The following is a 9,212-nucleotide window of genomic DNA, read 5'->3' as shown; positions in this document are numbered from 1 at the left end:
TTCGTTGAGAACAGAACCATTTTGAATTTACAAGGAGCCACATTCTCTCCGACCACTCTCCTTTTCCACATAAAACTACACATTTTCTGTGAATGTTTTGTTTTCACTTGCGAGTTTATTTCAATACTCCATTTTTACGGATTATACTATCTACTTTGTCACCCTTTACAGTTGCAACCATCTCCAGACATGTCTTTTCTGGCTGTCACGTTGCAACCCCAAGTTGAATCTGAGGCTGGGTTCATGAAAAGTTTTCTTCATACTCCATCAGTTTATATCAGGAACAGTGTTGATACTGTAAACTGCAAAGTGTTCATCTCTAATACATTACCCAAATGTTTAATATTCATCTTACAGTGGCATATCCACCCGTTTCTGTACACTATGCGGGGGGACCGATATGAGGTGATACAATCTCAGTGTAAGGGGCAGGCACTAAAGACTGAACCGAGGGGAATATTATTTATTTCAGATGATTTTGGATATTTTAAATGTTCTACCCCATATGTCTGTGCATGTCCAGCCGCAGAGACTATAACCTTTGACAGGCTGTCTCTGTAACTGAGGCTGACGTGTCAACTTGCAAATGTATCGGGTGTATTTGAATAGTTTGCAAGTGTTTCTGCTGATCTGCTGAGAGTATTTCACTGTTCGACATAAGAACACAATAAAAACATAAGACCCAGAGAGAGGAATAGGCCATCTGGCCGCTCGAGCAGCTCCGCCATTCAATTAGATCGTGGGTGATCTTTTTGTGGACTCATCTCCACTTACCCTCCCGCTCACCATAAACCTTAATTCCTTTACTGTTCAAAGATATATCTATCTTTGTCTTCAAAAAAGATTCAATGAGGCAGCAACAACTGCTTGAGTGGGCAGGGAATTCCACAGATTCACAACACTTTTGGTGAAGACGTTCCTCCTAAACTCAGTCTTAAATCTGCTGACCCATATTTTGAGGCTATGCCTTCTAGTTCTAGGTTCACTCAGCAGTGAAAACAACCTCCCTGCTTCTATCCTATATTCCCGTCATATGTTTCAACAAGGTCCCACCTCATTCTTCTAAATTTCAATGAGTATAGTCACAGTCTACTCAGTCTCTCGTCAAAAGACAAACGTCTCAACCCCAGAATAAACCTGCCGGATCTCCTCTGCACCCCTCCAATGTCAGCACATCCTTTCTCAAGGAAGGACACCAAAACTGTGCAGATTACTCCAGGTGTTGTCTCACCAGCACCTTGTACAGCTGCAACATTACCTCCCTGTTCTTTAAATTCGATCCCTCTGGAAATGAATGACTACATATAATTTGCCGCCTTAATCACCTGCTCAACCTGCAAGCTAACATTTTGCGATTCATGCACATGGCAACCCAGGTCCCTCTGCACGGCAGCATGCTGCATTTTTTTTACCATTTAAATCATAGTCCATTTTGCTTTATTCCTACCAAAATAGATTGACTTACATTTACCAAATATGTACTCCACCTGCCAGATCCTTACCTACTGACTTAAACTATCTACAACCTTAGGCAGGCTATCAGTGTCCTCTGTAAACTTTGCTACAAAACTCATCTTAGTGACATCTGCGAACTTTGACGCATTACAATTGGTCCTAAACTCCAAATTATCTATGTAAATTATAAACAATTGCGATCTCAACACTGATCCACGGGGAACACAACTAGCCAATGATCACCAACAAGAAAAAAACTGTTTTCCCCAATCTTTGCTTTCTTTCAGTTAACCAATCCTCTATCCAGGCTAATATATTAGCCGTAACACCGTACACCTTTAACTGACATAGCAGCCTTTCGTGCGGTACCTTGTCGAATGCCTTCTGGAAATTCAGATCCCCACATCCGCCAGTACCCCGTTGTCTACCGAGCTAGTAATGTCCTCATAGAATTCCAGACAACTAGTGAAGCATGACCGGCCTTTCATGAACCCATGCTGCGTCTGCCTATTGGGACAAATTCGATCCAGATGTTTCTGTATTTCTTCCTTGATGATAGATTCAAGCATTTCCCCCACTCCAGAAGTTAAGCTAACTGGCCTTTTGTCTCCCTCCTTTTTAAATCAGTGGCGTCATATTTGCTGTTTTCTAATCTGCCAGAATCGCCCCAGAGTTCAGCGACATTTGGTAAACTACCACAAAGGCATTTGCTATATCCCCGCCAGGAGACGTGTGGACCTGTAGCCCCGATAGCTTACCCAACACTATCAAATTAGTGACAATGATCGTTTCTACGTCCTTACCTGCCATAGCCTCCTTGCCTTTAATTATTGGCATGCTGTTTGTGGCTTATACTGTGAAGACCGACACAACATATTCGTTCACTCCATCGCCATTTCCTCAATTCCCATTATTAAATCCCGTTCTCATACTCGAAAGGACCAATGTTGACCCTAGCCACTCCTTTTCATTTATATTCTCAGCTACTTTAGCCTCTTAATCTATCTTCCTTTTCTTTATTGCTTTTTTCGTGGCTTTCTATTGACTTGCAAAGGTTTCCAAATGCTCTAGTTTCCCACTAATCTTTGCCACTTTGTTTGGATTTTTATTCACATTTTCCCTTCGATATCCATAGCTGATTATCCCTTTTCCTCCACTCCTTCACTTTCACTGCAACATACCTTTGCGGAGCACTATGAATAAACTCTGAATGTACTCCACGTTTCGTCAATTGTCCAACCATGAAGTCTTTGCTCCCAGTCTACATTAGCCAACTCCTCCCTCAGTGTCGTCTCCTTTGCTTAAGCAGATGAAGCTGCAATAGGATTTTAGCTTCTTACCCTCCATCTGTATTTTAAATTCAACCATACTGTGACCGCTCCTTCCGAAAGGATGTCTACCTGTGAGATCTTTAATTATTCACCAGATCCGTCGGTGAGGCAGAATCCGAGACAGTTTAAATAACGTGAAGGAAGATCATTATTGAGGCCAAAGTTTGCAAGAAAATTTAGACGAAAATATAGAAGCAAAGGTCGGAAAAAATTGGACATGAATATTAAAACCATTGAAAATTTCATAGGCAGCGACCTAGGAGAAACAGCAATAGAACAAGTGACATTTAAATGATGTCTCTATAGAACTAGGATACAACGTTGCAGAATAACGATCATTTTTACAAACTACCTGTTAACTGGGAGACACAGTTACAGAGTAAGGATCGTGTGTACATACTGCCTGTTAACCAGGAGATACAGTTACAGAACAAACGTCACATGTGTCAGCTCCCTGTGGAACTGGCGGGCCCAGTTACAGAACAAGAGTACTGTAAGTAAGCTTGCTTGAGAATTTGGCGACAGTTACATGAAATATATTACGTGCATACACCTCTGGGTGACTGAGAAACACGGTTACAGATTAATGGTCATGTACATAAGCTCGCTGGAGAACTAAGACTCACATTTACAGCATGAGGATTATGCATACGAGCTCACTAGTTGAACTCGGAGACACAGTTCCAGAATAAGGATCATGTTAATTGCTAGCACGGGTACTCGTCATTTCAGGAATCTGTAATGTTCCCAACTCCTTCCTTAAAACCCCTGGAATGGGAAGGGCCTATTCCTTGGTATCTGTCACATTCCAACACTAGTAATTTCTCCATTAGTGATGCACAGACTGTGTGAATTTTAATAAATCCCTGCTCCTGTTTAATAATATTGTCCTTGAGACCTCTGGCATGCCAATCTCTTCCTCTATTGTAAATATTGAAAGCAATCCATCCTTCAGCATATCTGTCACCACCTTCTTTTAATTGAAAACAGCTCAATTTCAGTTTAAAAGGGCCCACATATCTTCTAACTTTTCTCATTTTCCTTAAAAATTGTAAATGTTTCCTGTGATGCCGATGTTTTCACTTGCGAGGTTGCTTTCAGGCACCGTTTTTGTGGATTTGATTAGCTGTTTGGTCAGCCTTTCTAGTTGTGAGCATCTTGCAGTCATGTCTCTGTCATGTCTGCCATGTTGTGACAGCCAAGTTGACTTTTTGGCTGAGATAATTCAATCTGTTCTTTACACTCTGTCTGCCTGTATAAGGAAGACTATTTATACCATAAACTGTACACTGTCCTTCTGCTCTCATGTCTCACTCAAATACCTACTCCGCATTGCGATATATCCACCCGTATCTGTGGACACTAACCGGTCAATCTGGATAGGGGAAACGCAGTCTCAGGGGCCGCCACTGAAGACTGAAACGAGGTGAACAATATTTATCTCAGAGGATTTTGGATCTTTTGAATTCTGTTTTCCCAAACCCTGTGGATATTCAGCCGCTGAGGGTATTCTCTTTGACACTCTGTCTCTGTAACTGAGGCAGCTGTGTCAAATTGTAGACGTATCTTACAGATTTTAACATTTGGCAAATGTTGCTCCTGATATTCTGAGTGTATTCCCCTATTGGACATCGATCCCTGGAGTGAGGGAGGCCCCCAGTTAATTTAAACAATATGAAGAAAGATAATTTTTTAGACATAATTTTGGAAGACAATTCAGTGGAGTATCGGTAATATAAGGTCATAAATAATTAAGACATAAATAAGAGTTCTGGAATACGAGTCATGTATATATGATTACATATGGTTACAAAAAACGGGACATGAATATAACCTAGCTGAGGAACTAAGAGACACGTAACATAAGAAGGGTGATGTGGGGAGAGGGATGAGATCCAGGTGGAGGAGTCCAGGAGGTAGAGTTACAGGATCCTCAGCCCATGTCCATCTCCAAAAAGTTCGACATTCTTTCCTCCTGTGTGGGTGGAATCGGGGACTGGAGAGAGGATGACCAAATTGACCATGGTACAGGGATCGGTTAAAGTGTGTGTGGGGAGCGGGGCGGCGGAGAAAGAAATGGAGGCGTCATCGGGGAGAGTACAGTTACCGGCATTGGTATTATTTACTGGAACCAAGATCGATAATCTCGCAGGTTCTGGTGCTGTCTGGGGCAGGGGTTTGGCCATCTCATCTGGGGTGAAGACGAACAAAGAAAGGTACAGCACATGAACAGGCCCTTCGGCTCTCCAAGCCTGAGCTGACCAATTTAACCCACCCTTCCCCAGACACATCATTCCTCAAGTCGTTCTCTGTGGTGAATGCTGATGCAAAGTACTCATTCAGTACCTCGCCGATTTCCTCTGGTTCTAAGCAGATATTCCCTCCGCTGTCCTTGACTTGGCCAACCCTTTACCTGGCTCATCTCTTGCTCATTGTATATGTCTAATAGACTTGGGCTTTTATTTAATCCTGTTTGTCGATGACGTTTTTCATGACCCTTTAAGCCCTGACTCCTAGCGTATGTTCCTTCCTGTTTTATTGAAATTCCTCACAGGCTTTGTGTGTTCCCAGCCATCCAGCCCTTACACATGCTTTATTTTACTTTGGACAAGGCTCACAATATCCCTCGTTATCCAAGGTTCCCAAAACTTGTCCTTCTTATTCTTCCTCACAGGATCATCCCGGTCCTGACTTCCTTTCAACTGACATTAGAAACCGTTCCACATGCTAGATGTTGATATACTCCCAAACATCCGCCTCCCCCACCCCCGTCTCCCAATCTGGACTGTTCAGTTCCTGCCGAATATTGTTATAATCAGCCTTCCACCAAATTAGCACCTTCACCCGAGGACAACTCTTATCTTTGTCTAACAGTACCTTAAAACAAAATAGATTATGGTCACTCTTCATGTAATGTTCCCCAAATGAAATTTCAAAAGCCTGGCCGTGGTCATTCCGCTGTGCCAGATCCAGTGCGTTCCCTTTCCTAGTTGGACTATCTACATATTGTTTCAAGATGCCCACATGGATGCTCCGTACAAGTTCTATAGATCCAAACCCCTGGAAATAAATGCGTCCCAGTCAACCGGGCAGCACGGTAGCATAGTGGATAGCACAATTGCTTCACAGTTCCAGGGCTCCAGGTTCGATTCCCGGCTTGGGTCACTGTCTGTGCAGAGCCTGCACATCCTCCCCGTGTGTGCGTGTGTTTCCTCCGGGTGCTCCGGTTTCCTCCCACAGCCCAAAGATGTGCAGGTTAGGTGGATTGGCCATGTTAATTTGTCCTTAGTGTCCAGAATTGCCCTTAGTGTTGGGTGGGGTTACTGGGTTATGGGGATAAGGTGGAGGTGTTAACCTTGGGTAGGGTGCTTTTCAAGAGCCAGTGCAGACTCGACTGGCCTACTGCACTGTAAATTCTATGAAATATATGGACAGTGAATATGACCCCCACAACAATCCTGTTCCTTTTATACCTTTCCAAAATCTGCCTGCATATCTGCTCCACTATCTCCCGCTGGCTGTTGGGAGTCCTACAGTAAAACTCCAAAATTGTGGCTGTACACTACCTGTTTCTGATCTCTACCCACATTGCCTCGCTACATGATCCCTCTCAGGTCTTCTCCCGCGGTACAGCTGTGCACTCGGAGTAGGAGGGTAATGATCCAGTTCTACTGGTCTACGTAGGTACGAAATAGCTAGAACTAGGACAGAGCTTCTGCTAAGAGAGTGTGAGAGCTAGAGCTGAATTTTAAAAAAGAGACAACTGAAAAGGTAATAATCTCTGGATTGATATCTGAACCACGCGCTAATTGTGACATGGGCCAGCGTTCAGAGAACACCAAAGTATGTTCACCTCGACCTACAACTTTTAATAGATTTTGGTTATGGGGAGCACAAGGGCCCACTTTACAGGTGTGATGCAACAGAGATTTAAAGTATTTTTAAAACAAAACAATGTTTATTCCATGAATTCAGTTAACATTTTATAAACCCACAGTAAACATCTTACCATCTACCAACACTGATAACCCACCAAAAAGATACAGTACTCCGGGGTAACCCTTAGTAACTTTCCAAACAACATCCATAAGCCAAAACACGTTTTGACAAAGGTAGAAGGTTTGAGTTCGATACAGAGAGCAGTTATCACTTTTAAATTATCAAGTGATGTGAACATCTTGTTTATCATACAGAAAGAGAGACCAGTATACACCTGCTTGGTTTGAACGCAGCTCTCCCACTGAAAGTGAAACTAAAGCACAGAGCCAAAAACAGCTTCCAGCTCAAAACGCAGGAAGTAAAACGCAGAATTCCATTCCAGCTCCACCCACAAATGACATCACTGTAGCCATTTGATAAAACACATTTTTCTTAAATGGACTCTCACATGACAGTTGGTACTGGTAAATAAGATAAAGGAGGTAAAGATTGCTTTTGGGAGAAATCGGTTTAAATTCATGTCACATTGGCACATTCATCTGAACCATATTTGCACCAGATTCTTGGCGAATGGCACAACACGGGCTGTCGGCGCGGCTTTTAACTAAATAGTGGCGTGGGCAGGGGTGAGGAGGGGGGCTTCAGTTGTCTGAAGAATGAGAAACTCCAAGTTTTTATTTAAAAATATGTTTTGTTAAGAATTTTTCAACAAAATTTTCACCCATATAACCCCCCCCCCCTAACAGAAAGAAAAGAAAAGTCGCCGAGCAAGACATAAACATATCAAATCGACATAATACAGAACTTTGTACATTCGATTCCTCCCGCACAGATTAACTTTCCTGAACATTTATGTATTTTCTTGCTCAAGTGCCCCCAGGAAAACCCCTTCCCCGTCCAGCCTCCCCCCCCCCCCCCCGCTAAAGAGATGTCCCCCCTCCCCCCGGGTTGCTGCTGCTAACCGATCTTCATCTAACGCTCCACGAGACAGTCTAGGAACGGTTGCCACCGCCTGGAGAACCCCTGCACTGACCCTCTCAAGGCAAACTTTATCCTCTCCAACTTGATAAACCCTGCCATGTCATTTATCCAGGCTTCCACACTGGGGGGCTTCGCATCTTTCCACACTAACAAGATCCTCCGCCGGGCTACCAGGGACGCAAAGGCCAGAATGCCGGCCTCTTTCGCCTCCTGCACACCCGGTTCGTCCGCCACTCCAAATAGTGCTAGCCCCCAACTTGGCTTGACCTGGACTTTCACCACCTTAGATATAGTTCTCGCAACCCCCCTCCAGAACCCATCCAATGCCGGGCACGACCCAAACATATGGGCGTGGTTTAGAAACTCCAAGTTAAAGGAGAAGGTAGAAGTGCAGGTCAATGGAGAGGACTTTAATTTAATTAAAGGGGCCGAGGCCTCTAGAAAGGATAATAAAGTTTCCAGAACACCTAGTACAACAGGAGAAGGTGGCAGGAATCCAACTTCAGCTAAAGCAAAAGAGGGGACAAATATGATGACGGAGTGGGGCGGTGGTGGCGGTCTATTCTGGAATGAGGGGGTTGCACCTAAATGCGCGCGTTATACGAAACAAGGTGAATAAGGTGGTCGCGCAAATTGAAATTTGGCCGGTACGATGTTGGGGGCATCACAGAGTCGTGGCTGCAAGGCGATCAGGGCTGGGACTTAAGTGGCCAATGATCTCTGTCCTCCAGAAAGGACACGCAGCTGGGACGAGGGAGCGTGGCTGCATTGTCAGTAAGGAAATGAATTCAATTAATAGAAATAAGCGATATTGGGTCGGAAGGCATAGAATCTGCGTGGGTAGAGTTGAGGAGTAGAAAGGGGAAAAAGCCTGATGGGAGTTAAGTACAGACCCCCGAGCAGTAGTCGGGATGTGGGACAGAGATAAAGAAAGGAATATAAGAAAGGCATCATGAAATACACGAAGATGATGTTCCACTTTGAGTCAATGGGAATCAGGGGGAAAACTCTCCGCTGGTTGGAGTCATACCTGGCAGAAGGTACGATGGTTGGGCATCGCTGCAGGAGTTCCTCAGGATATTGCCGGAGGCCCAACAATCTACAGCTGTATTGTGCGGGTGGGTTTAAACTAATCTGGCAGGGGTGGGAATCAGGACAGTACGCCAGCAAGTGTAGAGACTGGGGATGAGCATGGTACCAGGGTCAGCCAGGATAACAGGAAGGGGAGGCTGAGGGAGGTCGAACTCAGTGGGCCTGGAGGTCTGGAGTGTATCTGCTTCAATGCACGGAGTATAACAAGTAAGACAGATAGCATACAAGCAAGCCTCCCAGTCAGGATATTGGTGCCCCTCTAGTTCAGGTGTAACCTGCCCTTATTGTAAGACCTCACCTTCCGTGGAAGACATCCCAGTGATCAAAAAAATTGAAGCCCTCCCTTCTGCACTAGTTCTTTAGCCACGTGTTCATCTGCACTATATCGCTGTTGCTAGCCTTGCGAGTACATGG

The sequence above is a fragment of the Scyliorhinus torazame genome, chromosome 23, assembly GCF_047496885.1.
Source record: "Scyliorhinus torazame isolate Kashiwa2021f chromosome 23, sScyTor2.1, whole genome shotgun sequence".
Lineage (NCBI taxonomy): Eukaryota > Metazoa > Chordata > Chondrichthyes > Carcharhiniformes > Scyliorhinidae > Scyliorhinus > Scyliorhinus torazame.
This window is presented reverse-complemented; position numbering follows the sequence as displayed.